Source organism: Alexandromys fortis, unplaced genomic scaffold, assembly GCF_014885135.2.
Source record: "Alexandromys fortis isolate MF-2015 unplaced genomic scaffold, M_Fortis_MF-2015_v1.1 scaffold_65, whole genome shotgun sequence".
Taxonomy (NCBI): domain Eukaryota; kingdom Metazoa; phylum Chordata; class Mammalia; order Rodentia; family Cricetidae; genus Alexandromys; species Alexandromys fortis.
Window position 1 is genome coordinate 8,911,114 of NW_026067986.1, and position 24,693 is coordinate 8,935,806.

At 38.5% G+C, this 24,693-nt stretch overlaps 2 long non-coding RNA genes across 2 annotated transcripts in view; one reads left to right on the top strand and one right to left on the bottom strand.

Moving 5' to 3' along the window:
* Nucleotides 1–14,469, top strand: part of LOC126511762 (uncharacterized) — a 43,904-nt gene extending 29,435 nt beyond the window's left edge. Inside the window, exon 2 of the long non-coding RNA XR_007594782.1 lies at nucleotides 13,693–14,469. This is a non-coding gene — a long non-coding RNA (uncharacterized lncRNA). The remainder of the gene's footprint in view (nucleotides 1–13,692) is intronic.
* Nucleotides 14,470–21,856: 7,387 nt separating this feature from the next.
* LOC126511894 (uncharacterized) overlaps nucleotides 21,857–24,693 on the bottom strand; it is a 53,106-nt gene continuing 50,269 nt past the window's right edge. The window contains exon 6 of the long non-coding RNA XR_007594809.1: nucleotides 21,857–22,936. This is a non-coding gene — a long non-coding RNA (uncharacterized lncRNA). The remainder of the gene's footprint in view (nucleotides 22,937–24,693) is intronic.

A 24,693-nucleotide genomic window follows, 5' to 3' on the forward strand; every position in this document is an offset into this window, starting at 1 on the left:
TTTCTGAAACTTTCTGTTTCATTTGCCCCTTTAATATTATTTTGTATCTCAAACACCAGTTGTAATGTATTTCAGTCACAATGTTGTCAATGTAAATATTTTATCTCAATAATTCTAAAATCCATGGCAACTGTGACAGAAGGGAAATTTGTGTTTCTAACTCTGGGAAGAACTGTGGATTTCTAACTACTAGGTAATAGATATTCCTCTTTCCTTAGGCCTATTCCATGGTTTACACGTGAGCTGGACAAACATAAGTTATAAAATATTTAATAATAACATATCTTCCATAGTCTGCTTAAAATTAGACAATCCAGTCTGACTTGCCTGCTAACAGTAAAGTCCAGAAAGGATTGTTTGATGTTTAATTTAAAATATATTTATACTTATATTTTTTGTAAATTATGCATGAGGTTTGTGTTTACATTTTATAGAGAAGATTCTTATTTTTCTTTCTTTCTTTTTTTAATCTCCAAGTTATCTAAACTCTGCTATTTTGCAGTTGTTCCCATGTTTGGTTTCCATTATCTACAGTCTTACATGTGATTTCTAGTATTACCACAAAATGGTTGGCCAGGACCTAGCCCTTCTTTTCCATACATTGAACTTTCCTAGATCCTCATTGGTTATCCTGAGTCCCTGTTATTTTATACCATTCAGAGATAACATCGAGTCACCTTCCACTTTTTATGTTATCTTGAGACGTTTGCTGAAAGATTTGTACAGATGGGCTTTCCATCACTTCCTGAAGTTATTGATTTTCCCGGAAAGAAAACAGTAGTCTAGATACCTATTTGGTCCACTCCCGCAGACACATTGAAAAATAGGTCTTATGTAAGAGTGCTGCAAACACCGAGTCCATGACTGCTACCTAAGGAAGATAAATATACTTTGGTGTTCAGACACAGCTCATAGAGAATGTAGCCAATCTCACCCTAGGTACCAAATGGATTGTCTCCGAGGGGATGATTCAAATAAATCAGCCAAAGAAAGCAGAATTGTGTGCAGACTGAAGAGGAGTCTGTTTTAACCATCTCGACCATGGCAGGTGCAGACCCTAAGTGTTTCCGTCAAGCACTCTGGACTTAGGTTATAGCTTCTGTAATAAAACTCACTCATCCTATTGTTCCTTAGAGATGAAATAAAAGCAACCCACTTCACAACATAATGTTACATTATGAAAGTTCTCAAGTTTTTAGGGAAACAGGATATAAAAAAATCAATATTGAAATAAAATTATTGTAATAATCAAAACATGATATGCATATTTTCTAAAATGTAATTCTATTTATGGATTATGTTTATTGGATGTCGGTTCATGTAATGAGAATGAAAGTAAATTTGGACATCTGGATATAGAAACAAAATATAAATTTTACTTTATTAAAGATTTTTATATAGCCAAAGATGAGCTATACCCATTACACATTCGGTTGATTTAAATATGTGTCCCAGTAATCTTAGTTGGAACCAGGGAACCTGATATGTCTACTTTTTTATTCCAAGCATCATAATAAAGATGCAGCTGAGGAGAAACATTTATTAAGAAATCATAAATTTACTTTTATATTAATTTTCTTCCCACTCCATAGTCTTTTCTTTTGCATAAGCCCTTTGCTTTTAAATACTATTTATTTTTGAAAATGCAATTTTATTACATTTCTCCCTTCCGTTTCCTCCCTCCAGATCCTCCCATGGACCACTCTACTCTCTTTCTCAAGTTCGTGACCTCTCTCTTTTCTTTTCAGCTAATAGTTATTGCATTCGTTTAATTATATGGATATGCACGTCTAAATATAACTTGCTCAGTCTGGATAATGGTATCTGTATGTATGTCTTTAGGTCTGACTATTTTGAACTGGGCAGCCAATTGGTGTTTGCTTTTTCCTTGGGAAGACCACCTCTCCAGTTCCCAGCTTTCCTCACCTGCCTATAGTACATTGTATAGGCTAAGAACTCATTCCCCATTCAGTCTGACATGTCCTTTGTTTTTGAAAATCAGTAAATCTGTAAATACTCACACATTTCCAGCCTGCGTGTGCACAATACTGCAACATCTTGAGCAATTCCAACGACGACTGAAAATGTTTGCATTGAGTTCATCTTCATTTTCTGTTTGTTTAATCAATTTTCCAGTTGACTTCGACACTGGCATCTAATATTTTAGTTATGGTTTGATACTAACTTTAATACTGCTCTTCATCTGGATGACCACAGAAGCATACTGGATTTTGTCACTCCTTCACTTAATTGCTCCATGTTAAGATCACTTCAAGCCTTATTCACAGATGTCACTTTCTCTTTCCATGCCTTATCTGATGTGCACTCACCTTCCTCAAACCCAGCTCAGCGTTTTTGAGAAGCAAATCACTCTACTCAACTCTCTTTGTAGCATTTGTCATGGTTTTCACGTTCACATTCTTTAGTTTCACTCAGCTGCCCTTCATTGTAATTTCCCCGGGACAATTTATACACTTAACCAATATGCAACGTATAAAATCAAATTCTCATTCTCCAACCAATCTCTGGACTAGTATAAACATCAAGCCACTTGGTGGTGACCCTAATCTGGGCTTCCAATACTGTATATTTCTAGTTATATGTTACTCTCCATTTCTGTAGTATCTATGTTGCAAGCCTTCCAATGTTCCCAGGTTCTGCAACATTCTTAGTGGGTGTTTTGACTACATCCTCATAAACAACTAAAAGCTAATGTAAACACAATATCATTACTATTACTAAAATCTAACTCATAATGTGTGTTGTCTGCACTAGCAAGCAATGAGGATATATCATTTTATTGGCAGAGTCTCAGGATTTTTCAGGTGATCTTGACAATGTGAAACCATGATTTTTACCTCTGTGGAGTTTGGAGTTTAGGCAACTTTTTCCTACCTTACAATCTAGAATCTACCTCTCTGAGAACTCAAAATAAGCAAGAATTACAAATGACTGCTGAAGTCAGAGTCAACTAACATTTGAACATCTATAGGGATAACTCATTTTCCTATGCCTCATAAAGAGTCAACCCTTGTGTATGGATAATTTTTCAGTTCCTGTGTTCTTAATCATGTAATTCATAAGGAATTATTTGAGTCAATAAATACTTCTCTGATTATCTATGTTTGTGGCAACCCACAAAATACTTCATCATGTATTTCATGAAGATCATTACATTCTTTAGTGAACAATCTATAAGAAAATAGAAATCTCATGATAATTACTAGCAACAATGTTTTTATAAACTCCCAAAGTATCTGAAAATTGATTTATTAATTTTCACATATATCAACAATATATATCCATATATATGTATATATATATTTCTGTTTTAAGATGAATGAAAAACCTCTAACTCTCAACAGTATGATGACCTGCACAAAAGCTGTGCAAGGTCATGCCACCTGCTATGCAAACATGGATGAGAAAAGGCTCCCAAGACCATATCCTAAATTAAAGAGCTTTGACTTTGTGTACTCAATGATAGATGAGAAAAGGGGAGTCAGTTTTCTTCAGAGTCAACCCCCAATAAGTGTCCCAAGCTTAAGTCATCAATCCCAAACCTCTATATGTATAATAATTATAGAAATGGACAAAGTCACATGTATTTGAAAAGAGGCTATGAGACACTGAAGGAATACATGGGTGAGAGGGCCAAATAGAAATGGTATGAATATTGTGGACAAGAAACTCAAAAAGAAATGGTTCATACATTTTAAAAAGTTTCTAGAATGTCTCCAACCCAGCCAGAAGTGTCACTTTCTTTTCCAGTTCTAGCCTGGTGATTCTTCCTGATCTCCCATTCCAGATCTTACACAGTATGTTACACAGCCATTTTTCAGAGACATTGTAATAATAAATACAGGACTGTATCAGAAACAAACATATAGACTAATGGAAAAATTTGATTACCCAAGCATGACTACTCATAATGTCATCCCCAAGATACCAAAAACATAAGATAGAGAAAAGAAAGCTTTTCTGCCATGGGACAATGGTCTGTATTCTCTCAATTGTATTTTAATAAAATGCTGCTTGGCCAGAAGCCAGGCAAGAAGTATACACAGGGCAACAAGAACAGGAATATTCTGGAAAGAGGAAAGATTTAGTCTGCAGTAGTTATCCAGACACAGAGGAAGAAAGATGTGACTGACTTGCTTAAAAAGGTACCAAGCCACATGGCTAACCCAGACAAGAATTATGAGCTAATAGAAGTTCTAAGAGTTAATAAGAAGCCTGAGCTAATAGGGCAACCAGTTTATAATTAATGTAGATCTCTGTGTGATTCTTTGGGACTTAACAGCTACGAAACTGGGTGGAACAGAAACCTTAGTCAACACTTTTTAACAAATAGTCCTTGAAAAGCTGAATTTTCACATGAAGAGAAATGGAAATAGACCCAAACCCATCACCTTGTCAAATAAGTAACTACAAATGGATTAAACACCTAAATATAAAATTTGAAGTACAGAAAGTGCTAGAAGAAAACATGGGCAATGCCCTACACGTATTAAAGGAACTTTGGAATAGAACCCATTTGCCTAAGAACTAAGTCCAATAGTGGGCATTTGGGACTTTATAAAACTAAAAAGCTTCCACATAGTTAAAGAAACCATGCAGAGGAAGCCGATGAAGTGGGAAAGAATCTTTGCCAGCTATACATCTGATAGACAATTCGTATCCAGAATATGTCAAGAACTCAAAAAGGAATGACTAAAAGATGTAAATGACTTTAAGACCTGTACTGAGAGATCTGAAAGGGAGAAAAAAATGGCTAAGATATATCTCAAAAAAAAATGTTCACAGTCCCTAGCAATTAGGGAAGTGCAAATCAGACAGCCGAGTTTCATCCTACTCTAGTCAGTAGGACAAAGACCAGCAAAGCATCTGCTAGAAATGATGGAGGGGATGCAGGGAAAAGGGACCTTCATTCACTGTTGGTGGATTGCACAGTGGTGCAGCCATTTCTGGGAATTCTTATGATAAGTTCTTTAAAATTAAATCTTGCCTATAACCCAAATAGGTCATTCCTTTGCCTATGCCCAGGTGAATATATATCTGTTCCAGAGATAAGACGCATGCCGAAAGCCCTTGATCTCCACAGACACTTACGCAATCATGTTCATTTGCTGCTTTACTCAAGATAGACAGGAAAAAGAAATAAGGTAAATGTCCTTCATCCGATAAATGGATAATAAAAATATGGAATATATACACCATAGGATGTTATTCAGCTGTAAAGAAAACTAAATCATGAACTTGACAAGTATAAATGGTGGAACTTAACCAAGATTATATTGAGTGAAGACAAACATTGCATGTTCTCTCTCATTCTAAGCCCCTAGCTCCAAATCTTCAGATATAAATTTATATTCTGAGGTAACTTCAGAAGCCCTAAAAAAAATGGTGAAAGGGGGTTGATTGCTGGGGAAAGCGGTAGAAGAGCAGCAGAAGGGGTGAAAGCAGGGTACAAGTGATCTGATTCCGGAAATAGGGAAAGGGGGCAGACCCTAATTATGGAGGGAGAGGGAGATAAATAAAGAAGAAGGAGAAAAGAGGCCAAAATAATAGTAAGGATATCTAAACTAGTCATACTGAGCCATACTACTAACTACTTACCTAAAAAGTCTATAGTACAATAAGTTCTTATAACTATACAAGCATAGTTTAAATAAAATTTTCTCATATGGACTGACAATGTTTCCTTCAAGAGGCAACGAAAAATCCACCTAATGAAGCCCTCTAGCAAGGTGTGAAAAGCCCTATTTTGAGTAATTTGTCAGGGTTGCCCAAAAGACCTCCCACCCCAAATAACAAGTTATTGATACTGCTTTTGGTTTGTCCACTGAGGTGGAACACAACTCCTCCTTTCTGATGTTAACATCAATGGAGACACAGGGCTCAGGGGTCTGTGAGCTTAAACAGACCTTAAAGCCTCCTCCCTGAGAAATAGCTTTCATAGAACCATTACTTGATAACACTATGGGTAGGGTAGTGGAGCATATGCCCTGGTAGTAACCAGAAACTCTCCTATTGAACTTAAGATCTGTTCAACAAGAGGAAACCTAGCCGACTACCTAGGGCTAGTGAAATCATGGATTTCGGAGGAGAATCTACACCTACCACTCTACTAAACCAGCACAATCTCTAACTACATTCTAAATATTTGTTCTTAAAGCTACAAATAAGTGTAGACCTCAACACTCATCAAAGAAACGTCTCTTTACAATAGAGGAAGAGCATTACAGAAAACGGTAGCCAATCAAAACGCAGAGTTGTGGAGCCCGGTCGGAATGGATGCCTCCACAAAACTCCCGCACCTGAAGCTCAGGGAACATTGTGGAACATGGGACAGGAAAGTTGTAAGGGCCAGAGCATTAGGACATTTGCTGTGATGTCGTGTCTCCAAGGGATGTCAGGAGCTACACCCCAGAAAAGTCTCACCACTGTGGCTGCATAGACATCAGCTGAGCAAGGACATCAATAGATCGACCGAGTGGATAAAGGGAAAGACCGCATCCTGAACCCTACACAAATTACTGTAGAAGCCAATGAATGCTGACAGAGGGAGAATCAGTGTTCCCCAAGGAAGAGCACACTGATTGGTTATCCAACACCAAGCTGTCAGTCATGAATCGTCCTCAGCTCACTCGGAGTTTCCACACCCCTTCCCTAGTTCTCTTATTATCATTTTATCCTTAGAACTTTGAATGTCTATCATGTGTCAGTGCGTTCACTTATTTTGAATATTCTTATGAAGAATGCATACCTTTGACATTACGTTTTATCTAAATTAGACGAACATGTGGGTCTCTTTTGATGAACTTATCTGATGGAAAATTTGTAGTTGGCCGAATTTATTTTCATTACATTTTGGATTTCTCTGGACATGTAAAAAACAATTTAAAGGATTGAACCAAACTTGTTTCTTGTAATTAAGAGCCACAGGGTAGCAATGGTCTCTGCCAGAAGTTTTAAATGTTTACAGAAACAGTAATGCCTATTGAGGTGGGAATATTAAGGCAAGCCTGGGGTACTCCTATAAAACAAGGAAGCTACCAGAACTATACAGACATTCTGCATAAGAAGGTGACTCCTTCTTAACAGAACTGGCCACTAATCTCTTAGCTCTGGGTTTATTGAGTCTTTCCATCACTGACTGGGACTCACAGACTTCATTACCATTTAAGGTTGGCGAGTTGCAGTCCAGCCAGAGCTATGCGGTGAAACTCTGTCTTAAAAATATAAAACTTTTTAAAATTTACAGACAGTTCTTGACTCATACTGAGTTGAAGAGTCATTAAATCTGAGGAAAAAGACATGCTCGATGTACTTAACCTGCCAATCTCCACAGATCAGAAAGGCAGTGTTAAGGGACACTGTCTAGAGAGTGGCCCCTTGGGATTGTGTGGCTGATGCTCCTACCTGAATGACAGGCATTGAGATACTGTTATCATGCTGAGAAAAGATGAAATTAAGGTCCCTAGTATAGAGTCTATCAAATTCATTTCATACTTATTCTCCAGTAAGTCCTCTCTTTGATGTGGCATCTCTTTCAAGCAGAAGAATAACAAGAACCAATGAGGGAGGGAGGAGTACTTTAGACTTACATCCAGGGACTGAACACATAATTCAGGTTTAAATAGAGCATGTTTTGCCCTTGAAGAGGACCAGAGTTTGGTTCCCAGGACTCAAGACCTGTCGCTCAAAGCCAGCTGTCACTCCAGCTCTGGGGAACTCAGTGCTCTGAATTCCAGGGCACTGCACTCACATGCATACAGCATATTACTTTTTAAAATACCTTTTAAAATTGCAAATGAATTATTAAAATAAACATTACTTAAAATGCATTTTTATATCTAATATTCGTTTATATTTACATACAGATCAGAATACTTTATAGATCTCTGCAAATCAATATACAAAATATTAAATAATAAATGTATGTGTATGATGAATAAATTATAACTGTTTGGGATATATATATGTATAGTGTAGGCATTTACAAGTATATATTTGAAAATATAGAGCAGATATGTAAATACATAAACTACAACTCTCTTAGTTTAAACGTCTCAAGTCTTACTTGTCATATGTTTTTTGCTTTTTTGCACTTCCCCTTCAACATTTCAATTTGCTCTGGATTTTACCATGAAAAACTTTCCCCTGACTTTTCTTAGCCTGCCCCCATGTGATTAATGGGGTTCCTTTTATTTATGATGTCACAACAGTCTCAAATTCAGAGACATGGTACATATTCCAGACTTCTGCTTTTCCACTTAGCTGAAGCCAAAATACACTAGGTAGTATTTAAACACAGCTATGGGGAGCATTCCTATTAGGTCAGGGAGCAGGAAGGGGAGGCTTAGCATGGAATTCATCAGTTGGGACTATAAAAGCTCCAAGTAAGGTTTTGTGATTTCTGCACACTTAGGCCCAAGTAGGTCTGACAGAAAGCCACAGAGCACACATTTCCTGTCTAAGGCAATACTGGCCAGGGCTCCAGAAGCTCAGTGTTGCACTATTTCCAGACTTTAGCTAGGACCAAATCTCATTTTCCCAGTGTATTTCAAGTCTGATTCCTAGACTGTAAAATGTCAGAGAAGATGGATTGATGGATTAATTTATAGTTTACTGCTGAAAAATGCAAGTACTCTTTTACTTAGCCAAGACACACACAGGTTCATGGTTTAAATGCAATAAGCATTGTTGTAACTGTTTTTGCAGAAAAAGAACCCCCTTAGTTAAATATGAAGTCTGTCCCTGAGAAATATGGTTTTAACATCCCTATAAGGAAACTCAAGCCAAATTGGAACTCAGTCACTGGGAGTCAGGAAGGCATTTTAGCATTTCGGAAACTCCTCCACAGAAAATATGACTCAACACAATTTTAGAAAACATGGTAGCCACTTACTGGCTGTGGTGAGGATGATCTCAAAGTCAATCTAATGACTTTAAAGGAACAAGTCATAAAGTAAGAGGTGCTTAGGATGACCACAGTTAGTCATGAAAGTATTTTCTGACCTAGGACATATTGATGTGATTTTAAATTGTCTACTGACGGCTGAATTTCTTGATACATATGGTTTCCAGGCCTTTAGCATCAAAGAAATTTATCTGAGAAGGTGCTTTACTTAATGTCTTGGGGAGTTCTTTGTTTTAATATTGACAATGACGATAATAAACATGGGGAGGAGTGGGTGTGTTCCTGCTCATAACTCTCAGTTCCTGGCCTGTCAAGAAAGGAAGCCGGGGCTGGAACTCAAGGCAGGAACCTGGAGGCAGAAGTTGAAGCAGAAGCAATAGAGGCTTACTGGCTTCTTCCAGTCTGCCTTACTCACTCTTTTTTCCAACACCCATGGCTGGCACCACCCACAATGGTCTGAGTCTGTCCATATCAATCAGTAATTAAGAAATCTCCCTATGTGCTTGCCTACACGCAATCTTATGGAAGCTTTTCTCAATTGAGTGTCTCTCTTCCCAAGACACTCTAGGCTGTGTCAAGTTGATATGAAAGGAACCAGGACAAGAGGTGGACAATTGACTCCTTGTCAGTTTGACACACTAATGCAACACTAGTTAACAGTTACAGTTCCTTTTCTGTTCACCCCCAGCTCCCAAATTCCCAACATAGATAGTGTAATTTAAATGTTTCTTAGTCTTTAAATTTTCATTTTCTTTAAAACTCAGTCTTTTAACAATATCCAAAGTTCAAGCCTCTCTAAAATACATAAGAAATACTCCCCAGAGGTGCTTCACTAGGTTAGCCACCATGGGCTGACTAGAAACTAATTAATGATCTAGGTAAAAAATTATAACCACTTGTTGTTGGGTTGTTTTTCTGTTTATTTGTTTGTTTGTTTGTTTGTTTTATAGTCTTTTAATTTTTTTGGGGGGGCTGCTTTCCAGCTCCCAAATAAATCACACACAGATGCTTATCATTACTTGTAAATGCCTGGCCTTAGCTTGACTTATTACTAGGCAGCTTTTCTTAATTTAAATTATCCCATCGAATTTTCACCTCTGAGATTTTACCTTGCTCTATTTCTCTATGTCTTTCTTTACTTCTTACTCCATGGCTTTCTGTGTAGTTAGGTGGCTTGCCCAGATGTCCTCTTTCTTCTTCTCTTGTTCCTTCTTCTCCTTGCATTAATCCTCTCTGCTTGCCAGCCCCATCTACCCTTTCCTGACAAGCTATTGGACATTCAGCTCTTTATTACACCAATCAGGTGTTTTAGACAGGCAAGTAATACAGCTTCACAGAATTAAACAGATGCAACATAATAGAATTAAAATACCTTTGCACCAGTAAGCAAATGTTCCACAGCCTGAAAAAATGTAACACACCTTAAAATAATATTTCACAACAGTCACTATGAAAGAACTAGATTACTAACCCCTGTCATTCTCAAACTATATTGAGTTAAAACCTATAATGTACCTAAATTTCTCTTTTTTTCCTCACTGAATAAAATCACCGTTTTTTTTTTATAAACAATACACTTTGATTCGTTTTGTACAGTTCACTATCCTAATTAGTTTTCTGTTGATAAGAGTAAGCCATGAACAAAAGTGGCTAGGAGAAAAGGGGTTTATTTTGCTTATAGGTTACCCCCATCGTCTGGGGAAACCAAGGAGAATACAAAGGCAGAAACCTGAGGGCAGGAAAGGGACAGAGACCAAAGAGGAAATGCTGCTACTGGATTGCTCCTCATGACTGGCTCAGCTTGTGGTTTATGGAGCCCATGACCATCTGCCCAAGAGTGGTGCCAACCGCAGTGGACTGTGCTCTCGTCCAAATCAATTTTTGATCAAGAAAAGTCCCATAGATCTGCCTGCAGGTCATTCCATTGGAAGCATTTTCTCAGATAAAGTTCTCTTTCCCAATGACTCTAACTGGTTTCTAGTTGACAAAACAAACAAACTACCACCACCACCAACAACAACAAAATACAACTTATTCTTCACAATTACCATGAACACTCTTGCTGACCTGCCAAAGTAAGAACAAGCCAATACCGAACAGTTGTAAGACAACGTTTATCTCTATCAGGTAATGGGAACAGCATAGAAACAGAGATTTATAAATGTGCTATCAAGCCCAATGAAACACCGCTGCTTTTACTTAAAATATAAGCTGTAAATGAATTTTATTACTCTTAATTGTGTGTATGTGTGTGCATGTATGTGTGTGTTTATGTTGTTAGTTATGAGTAACGGTTTGTGTGAATTTTCAGGTGCCCAGGAAGGCCAGAAGAATCAGATGCCCTGGAACTGGAGTTGCAGGCAGTTGTGGTCATTTGAGGTGGGTGCTGTGAACCAAGTCTGGGTCCTCTACAAGAGTAAAATATGCTCTTGACTACAGGATCATCTTTCCAGTCACGCCCTTGTTTTTATCATAGTATTTTTGTTCCTAGTAGTAAATATTTTTCCTCCTCAAAACTTGAGTTATTTCCTGTTATAATCTGCACATCCAATCAAACAGCCTTGGTTCTAAGGCTAAAATTGCTTAACATAATCAGTAACTGGCTGCTTGACTATATTTCAGCATGAATACAGTATACTCCAAAGGCATATATTTTGCATCATATTTGGATTGTTTAAGGATACAGTCAATAAGACAAAAGGGAAGCCTACTGCATGGGAAAAGATCTTCACCAACCCCACATAAGACAAAGGACTGATCTCCAAAATATATAAAGAACTCAAGAAATTAGACATTAAAATTCTAAATAACCCAATTAAAAATTGGGGTACTGAACTAAACAGAGAATTCTCAATAGGAGAATCTAAAATGGTCAAAAGATACTTAAGGACAGATTCAACTTCCTTAGCTATCAGGGAAATGCAAATCAAAACAATTTTGAGATACTATATTACACCTGTCAGAATGACTAAAATCAAAAACACTAATGATATCTAATGCTGTAGAGGATGTGGACCATTCCATTGCTGGTGGGAATGCAAACTTGTGCAAACACTTTGAAATCAATGTGGTGGTTTCTCACAAATTTGGGAGTCAACCTACCTTAAGATCCAGCAATACCACTCTTGGGAATATACACAAAAGATGCTCAATCATACTACAAAAGAATTTGTTCCACTGTGTTCATAGCAACATTATTTGTAATAGCCAGAACCTGGAAACAACCTAGATGCCCCTCAATCGAAGAATGGATAAAGAAAGTGTGGTACATATGCACATTAGAGGACTACTCAGCGGTAAAAATCAGTAACATCTTGAATTTTGACCGCAAATGGATGGAATTAGAAAACACTATCCTGAGTGAGATAACCCAGACCCAAAAATATGAATATGGTATGTACTCACTTATTAGTTCATTATCCTAGAGAAGCTAAGTAATAAGGTGAACCCAACGAAATACATATATAGATCCACCTGGAAATTGGAATCAGACAAGATTGCCTGACCAAATTCGGGAGCAGGGGGTGAGGATAGATGGAAGGGGAGAAGGGGAAGGGAGAAGAGGAGAGTTTGGGAGAGCTTGTGTGAATGGGATAGTTGAGATGGAGGAAGGGCAGATATGAGAGCAAGGAAAGAGATATCTTGATTGAGGGAGCCATTTTGGGGTTAGCAGGAAACCTGGTTCTAGAAAAATTCTCAGGAATCCACAAGGATGGACCCTTAGCTAAAACCCTAAGCAATAGAGAGGGTGACCAAACTGGCCTTGCCCTGTAGTCAGACTGATGATTATCTTAAATATCACCATAGAACCTTGGTCCAACAACAGATGGAAACAGAGGCAGAGAATCACATTGAAGCGCTGGACTGAGCTCCCAAAGTCCAGTTGAAGAGCAGAAGGAGGGAGAGTATGAGCAAGGAAGTCAAGACTGTGAGGGGTTCACCCACTGAGGCAATGTTCCTGAGCCAATGGGAGCTCACCAACTCCAACTGGACTGGGAGTGAATGAACATGGGATCAAATTAGTCCCTCTGAATGTGGTTAACGGTTGGGGCAGACTGAGGGGCCAATGACAATGGCACTGGGATTTGTCTCTAATGCATGTACTGGCTTTTTGGGATCCTTTTCTCTTTGGATATATACCTTGCTCAACCTGGATGTAGTGGGGAGGGCTGCAGACTTTCCACAGGGCAGGATGCCTTGCTCTCTCTTAAGATTGGAGGGGTGTGAGGGAAAGGGTGTGTGGAGGGAGTGGGAGGGAAGTGGGAGGAGGGGAGGAAGTGGGAATTTGGATTGGTATTTTTTTAAGATTTATTTAATTATTATGTACACAACATTCTGCCTCCATGTATGCCTGCATGCCGGAGGAGGGCGTCAGATCTCATTGCAGATGGTTGTGAGCCACCATGTGGTTGCTGGGAATTGAACTCAGGACCTCATGAAGAGCAGTCAGTGCTCTTAACCACTGAGCCATCTCTCCAGCCCCTGGATTGGTATTTTTTTTAAAGTAACAAAAAAAAATAATAATAATAAAAAATAAAATTTGTTTTGGTATCATACATTTTTCCTTTGGTTCCCAAATACATAATAATGTTTAATAAAGAGTCACATATCTGTTTAAAATTATTAGACTTGTACTAAAACAGAAAACATCAAAAAATACTTTAAATATCTTTGAAATTTTGCCATGCAATATCTGGGTTGAAATGACGTGGAAACATGAATGTGAAGATTGAAAATAAGTTCATAGATTTTTTTCCCATTTTCAGGTTCCCCGTATATGAACACGTGGGAATCCAGAGTTAACACCCAGGAGGGCTCCAAGTTCTTACATGAAGGAACAAGAACAAGCTATCCTTCCCCTTCAACGACAGGAATGGAATGATTCAGAGGGCAGCTCAAGTCCAGACATTCCTCCTAACCAAATCACCAAGCAGGAACACCCACTCCATGAGGGAAGCAGAGAGTACTTGACTGGCTTACAAAGGAACTTACTGTGACACCCTTATCTTAGTGGCATGAATAAGCTGCCACTGACAACCAGTCAAGGCGATTGTGCAACGTGGTTATACGCTAGAGAGCATTTAATGTCACATCAACCCATTGCATGCATTAAGAGACTCGCAGTGTTGTCTTAGCAGTTTCCTGCCTGCTGTGGAATGGTGTCCTGGTAGGAGAAGCATATGAACATTCCAGTCCTAACACCACTCGTTCTTTATTCCGAGTCTAAGGTGGGTGCAAAGTCAGAGTTTCTGTCTTAACTCCAAGCAAGGCTGAGAAAGCAAATCAGTTCTGCAGTTTTATGACATGAGGTACATGAGCCAGATGAAGAGTTTCTTGAAACATCGATTAGGCGATGGACTGTTGAAAAAAAAATAAAATGTGGAAAATATTTCATGAAGTGGACATCTGTGACCAAAAAGTGTTAGCAGCCATCCTTTCTTAAGTTCAATATAAGGAACCATTACCTATTTCATTCACAACAACCCAAATTCTGCTTATTATAAGTCAAAGGTGTCTAAATAAAATCATTTTGTTTCATCTCATTTGGTTCTGATTTATTCTTTCTATGCATTTCCAAGATGTTCCTATACCAAATTTTATCTATTAGACTTTTACTTATATACCATCCTATACCAGAAGCAGTATCAGATAACCCAAACTTCAGGGCTCAAGGATTTTATTAAGCTAACTCTACACTGTTAGTCATTTAGTCCTTGGGTGTGTCTCCTTTTGGAGTCCTTTGAAAGGGCAGTTGGAAGTCAACAGCAAACTTAAGAAGGAACAGAGATTTCCATATAAATTGTTGCATATGAACATAGATCCCACTTTGGTGTCTCAAAACAAAGCATATCAAGTTTTGGTTATTGTATTACTGACGTTAGCTTCTTTGGAGCAACTTGCCATACCTAGTCAGCAGCTCTTTCTTCTCTTTCATTCCTGTGTAGCTTTCAAATAAAAACCTCCATGGTCTTTGAAGCATTGCCGTCTGCTGCAGAGACTTACCTGTTCTAGATTTTCTGAGTATAGTTCCTGACCCAGACCCCAACCAGTCTCTTCTTCAAAGATTCATAGATTTTTCCCAGTAAGAACAGTATATGATACCTTTGTTTTCTATTTCTGTGTTAGAGTCATTCCACATTACAGGCATAGACAGACACACACACACACACACTTGCATACACACATCCACGCACACACAATTACGAGATGGGGAGAGGAAGAGAGAAAGCCATGAATTCTGTAGTTCAGAAATCTGGGCATGCAATTTATGAGTCTTCCATTAATGTATCAAAAATCAGAAAAATCAGAATTAGAAGATGAAGGTAAGCTCCCTTTTCAGCGTCAGACGTTTGTCTCCAAACTCATCTAGATTGCTGTCAGAAAGGACAGTCCAGCCTCTTGAGGGCTGTCAATGGGAGGTCAGGACCAGCTCCCGCCCCTGAACTCCTCTCTAAAGACACTCCTCACAACAGCCTGCTTGTTCAAACAAGGACAATCTTTTACACTAAAACCTTCTAATGTGAAGTTTCATGAAATGTTATTTCATCAGAAAGATGTCTTACTCCCTTCATGGGTTTTTCTCTGTCACACCAAGCACGTCTGCCACGCGGTTTGGTGCTTTGGAGGACATGGTCAATAGTCGCTGTCTATTGGAGGGGAAGTAGAGTGAGGCTTCAAGGCTGCATCAGTGAACTGCAACCAAACATTCTTGAGTGTGCTTTGAGAGCTTTTGTTCTGTGTGTTGACATGGTAATTCCTGTGTTGTGATGGTTTCAACGTTGCCAGAGTTCTTCTAATGTTGTAACAAATACTGAATCACCATTCGCTACCACTTTCACACTTGGATTTTTTCTGAGTAGTTTATAACTGAGACACTGATATTCTCTTTCATCAACTGTTTAGCTTTATGTCAAAAAGATCGTCAAATGTTCAAAAGGCATGAGACTTACATAATTAAACCTATAACCCATCTGTCCATCAATTATCAATATTCTGTACTTCTAGTTTCATCTAACCCTCTGATATTTTTGGAATATTTTGAAACAAATTCTCGCTGTAAGAGGATATTGACTCTCAATGTTTGAGTGTAATTTTGAGAAACAGGAAAGTTTATACAATATTATCACAATCCTGTTATAGCAACAAAATTACCAATAATCTAGCAGTTTATCTAAATCCTTCTCCATTCTCTCCATTTGCATATCCAAAAGGCCTGCATACTTCCTTTGATATAATTTTCTCAAATTCATAAACATTGTTTCTGCCATTTATTTTTTTTCATCTGGGTTTCCAGTAGAGCTTCTGATTCTTATTCAGATAATTGTATTTTCATGGAGTCACTTAGCATGACCCTCTCTCATATTCCCTGGAAACTTTGACAGAGGCTTGATTACATCCACATGGAATATTTTAACGAGAATACTTAGCATGCAATGTTGTTTACTTCTGATTACTTCAGATTGGGAAGTACTAGGTACGCGAATTATTTACTTAGAAGGTGATACTAAAATGCAAGAGTATTCGGCGGCAGACAACTTAATTCTTGGCATGGATTTCCATCATGCCTCTTAATTGTTTAGCAGCTATGGATTGTTATTGTACAGACTCATCGTTCCCTTTGTTATTTGTGCTGGATCGATTTGTGTCAACTATATTCAAGTTAAAGACATCTGAGAAGAAGGAACTCAATTAAGAAAATGGCAACGTAACATCCAGCTGTAGGGCATGTTCTTGATTAGTGATTGATGGGGAAGACCCGACCAATTGTGAGTAGTGCCATCCCTGGACTTGTGGTCGTGGGTTCTATAAAAAAGCAGCCAGATAAAACCATGGCGAGCGAGTCAGGAAGCAGCATCTCTCCATGGCCTCTGCCTGCATGAGCTCCTGCCTCCGGGTTCCTGTTCTGTTTGCGCCCTATCCTGACTTCTTACAAAGATGGACTACAATGTGTAATGTTAAACAGATAAACCCTTTCCTCCCCAACTTGCTTTTGGCCATGGTGTTCTATCATAGCAATATGAACCTAATATCTAAAACATTATTTTAAAAGACAAAGTTTGAATTCTTCTATTTATCTTACTTTATTTTAAAATAGTATTTAAATTTCCCCCAATTTAACTCTTTGTCTGGTTTGCAATGTGTTCACATACACAAAGAAAAGGATAATATCTGATTCTTTCTTTATCATTATTCAAAGTCAGTATTTGAGACCAAGGCATATTTTATAAATGTCCATAAATAATTTTAGTGGGTAAAATATTATATTTACTTGAAAATAGCAGTGTATGTGCTTATGAGGTAAATTAAGGATTGATCAAATCAGGTTCATTAATATGTCTGTCATTTCATGTACTCTGCAATTTTTATGGTGAATTACTTAAAATCTTTTTTTCTTTTTTTCTTTTAACTCCTTTTTTAAGACAGAATTTCATGTAATGCAGTATGGTCTCAAACTCACTATATAAATAAAGACGAGTTGAGCTTTTATGTTAATTTGTTTTTTCGTTTCAGTGCCTATGTGTATAAGTACATTGTATTATTGTACATGTGCATGTGTGTGTGTGTGTGTGTGTGTGTGTGTGTGCAAGTGTGCACACCCATAGGGGCACATACGGAGGCCAGAGGAGATTTTCAGGTGGGGGTCTTTAATTAACTTGGAGCTCAGTATTTTAGCTACACTGGTTAGTCAGTGAGTTCCTAAGATCTTCATATGGTCATATCTGGCATTTATGTGGTACTTGAGATTTGAACTCAGATCCTCATGCATGCATAGAAAGAACTCTTACTTGAGCCATGTCCCCAGCATGAGCTCGGATTATCTGGTCCTCTTATCCCCACCAAAATTTTGAGTGCTAGGATTACATGTATATTACAACACTAGGTTTATGCAGTCCCTAGGCTAAAACAAGAGGCCTGTAAATGCCAGGAAAATGCTCTACCAAATAAGCTACATCTTCATCTGTTTTTTAAATTTCAGTATTAGCTTACAGATTTCTATAGTTTTCTAATTGAGGAAATATCTCAGACTCAACTTCTACATTCTGCTCCCCATATCTGGAGGGACTCCCACTATGAAATTCCCTGGACTGTTTTGGAAAAAAATAATATTCTAAAAACACAATCTGGAAGTTAGTGTTTCTTTACAGCTTATCACAATGGGAAAATTATACAGTGAGTAGGTGCATGTAGAAAAACACAAGTAGGAATAAATATGCCATGAATGTATGTATATATGCATGTATATACACATGCCCATAGTTTAGAAATTACTATAGCACATAGGTAAATGGCTATACTGGTATTGTGATCCTGTGAAGAATACTCTGAGTTATATGAGGACAACTTGGAATTTGCAAGTAGTGAGAGGCATTATTTTAATTCTTGTTGGTTGATAACTTAGAAGCCCAAGGATTCATTTTCTAAGATAAAAATCTCTCCAGATGCTGATAAGATTACACAGCTGTCCTTAGAGATTTTCATTTTCTATATGTCAACACTGAGACATCTATTCCAAGAAGTTCCATTGTTCATGGCTCCCCAGAGAATATATAAACATTCTGCAAGTGGCCAGACCCTACACATTGCAAACACATGGATGAAACAACTAACCAAAGGGCTGCTGTGTCCTGACTCACTGCTTACTTGAAATTTATTACCAGTGACAAATGTTGATCACCATGTACATAAGGAATAAACAAACTAAAGATAGTTTCATCATTTAAATGAATCTTGAGGTATTGGAGCAAATATTTCTGACCATAACTAAAAGTGGTAAGGCTGTAAATTGAAAAACTGTAGAAAACTGTAGCTTTTGTTGTACTCCATTAATTTCATCTTTCATGTGTTCACTAATTGGTCATGAACCTGTTGTTAGCTAGAGAATTTTGTCTTTGGAATTTAACTATGACATCCAAAGTAGTTAAGTTCAGTCACATATTTTATTGCTGGATGATATGTTCATCTCATTAATAACTATCAGAAATTGTGTAAGTGCCTTGACTGAGAGATGACTGTGAAAGAGAAGTCTAGAAAGATACCGTGGAGAATGAAGGGGAAAGTACCAGAAAGCAAATACACTGTCTGGAAAAGCAACAGTCTTGTCAGTCACATAATGTGTGTTTTGAGGATTGCTCAGTGTTTTTTAATTCATTCTCATTAAATCCTCTGGGACAGATATGAATTTATTCCATATTTTATGGATAAGGGAAACATTTATAGAGAGTTTGTGATGATTCAAAGTCAGGTATAGTTTCTTAACATGTATCTTGAGTTATCATGCTAAGGTCCATGCAAGGACCTTGGAGAAGGTTTTTAATCTCTTGTCATGCACAGATCTTTTGTCTTCATGGTCTCAGCTTCCACTTGTGAAAATGTCACAGTATTCATCTGACAAAGGAATAATTAAAAGAATGATCCCATAATAGTTATCAAACAAGCCTTCTACCTGGCTCCAAGCACTTCACCACACAACAACTTTGTCACCATTAGCTGAGAATGTGAGTAAATGCTGGCATAATTTCTCATCACCAGAATCTGAAAATGACATGTCTGTTAGGAAATCCAGGGCGTAACTATGAGTTATTTTAGATAGAGAAGTCTACTCTGTTAGCACAAGAAAAGAAACAGTGTTTTCTCTTGACAGAAGTAGCTCTCTCTGAAACAGGCATTTTATAAAATAGTTCATACTCTGTGACTTCACTTTTAGCTCAATTATTCATGGAACACCTTAACTCAACTTCTACACAATATTCAGTAATGAGGGAAAATGGGAGTGATGTTACATATAACGATATTTTATCTCTGGACAGTTCTGTAAATATAAGTGTTTATGGCATTGTTTATTGGATTCTTTGCTCTTTCTAAGCTGAAGTACAAATATTTCTAAGTTGGTTCATTTATCAGGCCTGTAAAAATGTTTCCCAATATCTTTTTTTTATATATAATTCTGCCACTGTGTAGTTTGTCAAGATACCAAAATTATTGTGAACTGGTTATTTTATTATTAATGCCTTTAAATTACCATTAAATTTCACTTCAACTAACATGTATAAGGAATGACCTCCAATGTACCTTTTAAATTATTCTTTGAAAAATTAAAATGCTTATAGATTGTATCTTCATCATATCTAACACCCTCCTTCCTCCACTCCCTCCCCACATCCATACCTCCTACCCCAAATACAACTGCCTTCCACCTCTACGTCTTTGCTTTTCTGTTAGGAGTAAATTTTCATTTTTAGGTATATGTGTGCACCTGTGCGTTTGTGCATGTGGTTTTGTATACAAGTGTGTGTGAGTTCATGTGTGTGAGTACAGTACTTGTGTAGTTCATAAGGGAGAATAAGATCCCATGGATCTGGGGGTGCAGTTGTGAGCTGCCTGAGGTGGTGCTGGGGCTATCTCAAGTCCTTTAGAAGAGCAGTCAACACCCTGACTACTGAGCCATCTATCCAGCCCCCCCCCATGTCATGGTGTAGGAGATCCTTTTGTTTCTGTGTGCTTTTATTGGCTAATTAATAAAGAAACTGCTTGGCCTGATAGGGCAGAACTTAGGTAGGTGGAGAAGACAGAACTGAATTCTGGGAGAAGCGGAGTGAGAGAGCCACCATGGAGATGCCAGGTCAGACATGATAAATCTTTCCTGGTAAGCCACGACCTTGTGGTTACATACATATTCATAGAAATAGGTTAAATCAAGATGTGAGAGTTAGCCAATAAGAGGCTAGAGCTAATGGCCAAGCAGTGATTTAATTAATACAAATTCTGTGTGGTTATTTTGGGTGTAAGCTAGCCGGGCAGCCAGGACGAAAAGCAGACCCTCTCCTCCTCCTGTTACAATGTCCAATTAGTTCTGCCGGTGTATGCATAGGTACACGGGTGTGCGTTGTTATCTCCTGGGGCGCTGGCAATATTCCAGTTGCCCCCCCTACCCCCCCCCCCGCCCAAGAAAAATGATTCTCCCTCTCCCAACAGCCCTCCCTTCCGATAGCTCCTTGGTAAGGTTAGACCTCAGGAGCCCAACCTGTCTATGTGGTAGAGTTTTTAACTGCCTTGATGTGTGCAGATAACCACAGTTACTGTGAGTTCATGTGAGCTACGCCCATGTCGTGCCCAGAGGACCAGCATTTCACAGTAACTCCTCACCATTATGTTGTTATTCTACCTCCTCCTGTGGGATGCTCCCTGGGCACTGGCATGGAATTGGGCTCCCATGTATAGCTAAACACCCACAGCCACTAATGTTTAGCATTTGGAACAGTTTTGAGTCTCTCGTTAACAACTACCCACTGCAATAGGATGCTTCTATGCCCAGGGGTGAGTTCAAGGCAAATCTGTGGACATATATAGAAATACTTAGAGGGCAGTATGACAACATGACCTTCTAGCAAAATAACACCAATAGGTTCAGTTTTGGAACTTCCATAGTCATGTGCTTTGACCAAGTTTACAACAGCAGGCGTGGAATCCCCACCGTGGAGCAGATCTTGGTTCTAATTAAGAGAGTGGTCAGTGAACCCCATAAACAGTCTTGCTACTATTGCCAACAAGGGGTACATCTTGTCTGACAGATCAGCATGGTTTAGTATACGGCGTCAAACACTGGGTAATCCTATTGATGTCTTATGTTTCCCAGAAGCCAGAAAAGCACACCCCAGCCTTGTGCAAGCCAGACAACATGGAGATAGTTTCCTGGTTGGTTCAGGATTGGCTTCTCTATGTTCTACAGCCAGAGTGTGTGGCGTCTTCAGCAACAGGGCCTTACAATCTAAAGACATGCTCTTTGTTAAATCAATTTCCTTAGAAAGTCAGTATCTTGCTTTTGTAACAATAATCCATGCAGAATTTTAAAAAAAATGAGCAAATAAACAACGTTTTTCTTTCTTGACCCTTTTATTATGAAATACACTGTGTCTATCCAGCTGTGTGGCTCTGGGCCAGTAATCTGAGTCACTGCCCTACATTCTCCATGGACAAACAGGAATTAACAGAAAGGAAAGACAAGGATTCAGCTCTTGGGTTTTGCTTACAGTAATACACCAGGGGAGGGAGGCTATTGTGTGATTTTTCAGTGAACTTTGATTTGTCATAATTCTTTGAAATCACGATATTCCAAGCTTTGGGTTAGTTGGAGGAGATCAAAGAGATGGAGTTAGGATGAGAAGAGAAGTGGTCCTGGAAGAAAATTTTGATTATGTTTTCACTAGGAAATCCCTTGATAATGTTAACAAATACTTCCACTAAAATGTCATGGAAGCAAAACATCACTGATGAAGTGTAAAATGAATGTGTCTCAAATCCATAAAAATTGCAATACTTTAGCAGAATGTAGAAATCTCTTCTGTTTTTAATATCCACGTCCCTCTCTTTGGCCATGTATGCACGTGTGCGCACGTGAGTGTTTGTGCGTGTGTTGGTATTAACACCTGGAATGAATCTTACAAACTATGTTGTGAAATATGTTGAAATATTCATGCTTGTTTTGTAGCTAGCTTCAGTAATGTTCGGGGACACTGTCAGTCCCGTCCTGACGGATTCTGTCAGAGTCTAGGCTGACACTCATTCGCATGACCTCATTTTATACACGTCCCCAGTCCCTTTCCACCATTGTCCCTTTCTCTCTTCCTCTAATATCAGCAATGACAAAAAAAAAAGTCAGTGAATCATGGGTCATTAGTGTTTAGCAAGCCCCACACTGTCTAGTAATTACATGATATCAGCAACTGACTCACATGGCCAACTTGCACTTGGATTCAAGGCAGGTTACACACATGGACTGAATAACATTGGCGGGACCCAGCTGGTTCTAATTAAAGAGCAATTGTTTGCATTGACAATTAGATGAGGAACAGATCCACCAAGCGGATTCCCATGCCACGTCCACAAGAAACTTTAACACGCCAGCAGCAGAGACTGGTGGAGACTGGACTCCCACGCCCTGCTTCTTTCCCTGAGGGGAAGAGCAGCGGACAAGGGCAAAAGTGAATCTGAGGGCGAAGATGCGCCACGTAGCTGCAAGAGAAAAAGGGGAAGTATAAACAGAATGAGAAATGAAGGCTCCTCCTGATCTGTCAGAGAAGTAATAAGAACATAAGCATTCTCGAATGTCGGGAAATTGTTCAGGAAGCTCCAAACTACAACAGATGTATTGACTCTCCTTTATTAGTTTACCCTTCTTCCTTTAGATAGAGAAGACATAATTCTTCTTTTTATGATGTATGGAAGTTGACCTAGAAACAAAGTTACTTCTGCGTAAAAAAATGGGGCTTGAGGTTGTTGTGAGGGATCCCTGTGAACGTACTTAATCAAACGCATAATGCATGTTTTGTCAGGACAGAATTCGTTACAACTCCAAGCTTCTCCAAATGGCTTCAAGTCCAGTTTTCAAGAACAGTAAAAAGCCCGTCATTTTCTTGTGGTCTCTAACAGTTAAGTGTTGTATAAATATTGTTGACAGTGTGACTGCTGTTATTTTTATTCTGTCCTTGCTTGGTCCGTTTACTGAAGCCTCCTCTGGTAAAGCTCTGGAAAGCTTCAAGTACATACAATAAAAAACAATGATGAACTACTTCAGGAATTCAGCTTCAGTAAGCACCACACAGACAGTAGACTTGTTGGAGCTGGAAATGTTGTAGCGTATGGTATAAATATCCATATGACGGGACAAAAGGACAGTGGGAATCTCAGGCTTCTTCCTTGTGCTTCAGTAAACCAAAGTTAAGAGCACATACTAGAGAATGGAGAAATGGGACACACGTGGGAGAGAAGGCCAGAGACAAGAGGAAGTTGTGAAAGGACGGGGAAAAGGGAGGGAACTGAATTCTGAGCCAAAAATGGCTTCCAGTGTCTGCAGCTTTCTCAACAGGGGAGGAGCTACTAAAGCCATCCAGCTAGTAGGTTGCATTGCTATATATCTTTGAAAAGATGAGGTTAGCCCACAGAGATGAAGCTAACACGCTACTGGTAAGATTTTACTTTTCATTTTTGATGCAAAGACAAAATATTAGGAGCCTGAAGACATATTCATGAATTTTGAGTCTGATAATGTCAAAAAGCTCAGAGATGGTCGTACAACATAATATTTGAGTTTCCCTTGTGTTGTTTTGCTATCATCACCTAGCAAGTTTAATCTCTCTCCTCCAAATGACACACTTTGGTTTCAACTGTCTTTTCCCAAGAAAATAAGATTATCATTGTTTCAGGAATAGACTGTGTATTTTCTGTGCATTTCTTGCCCATAGAGGGACAAAGACTATGCTAACAAAGCAATGTAAATAAAGTCGTTTGAAAAGAGGAGAAAGCACTACTTTAATAACCATTGTGTAATGTCTTCAATAAAGGAAATAAAATTCCTATCAGGAAAGAACTATTCTTTTGAACAACACTTTGTAGGCCGTTAAGTTACAGAAGCTCCAGCATCTATGCGGGAAGCCGATAAACACAAACATTATTTGACTAACGTGGTAAAGGGCATTGGCTTCATTTGTTCTACTGCTACTTGTAAAGTAATGGGTTGATTACATTAGTTCTTGATCAGTGGCAGGGTGATGGTGAGCAGTGAGTGTCTTAACATTCCAAGGGACCACCCCAGAGTCACAAGAGCAGATGCCAGGAGAAGGGTAGTCACAAACAACCCATTAGCTTTGGAATAGGCAGAAAATGGAAGAAATGTGGTATCTGTATCTAGCTTTGGATGATCTCCCGTTTTACACCGCATCTGTCTTCCATCATCACCAAACCATCAGTACAACCTGCCATACAAAAGAGCC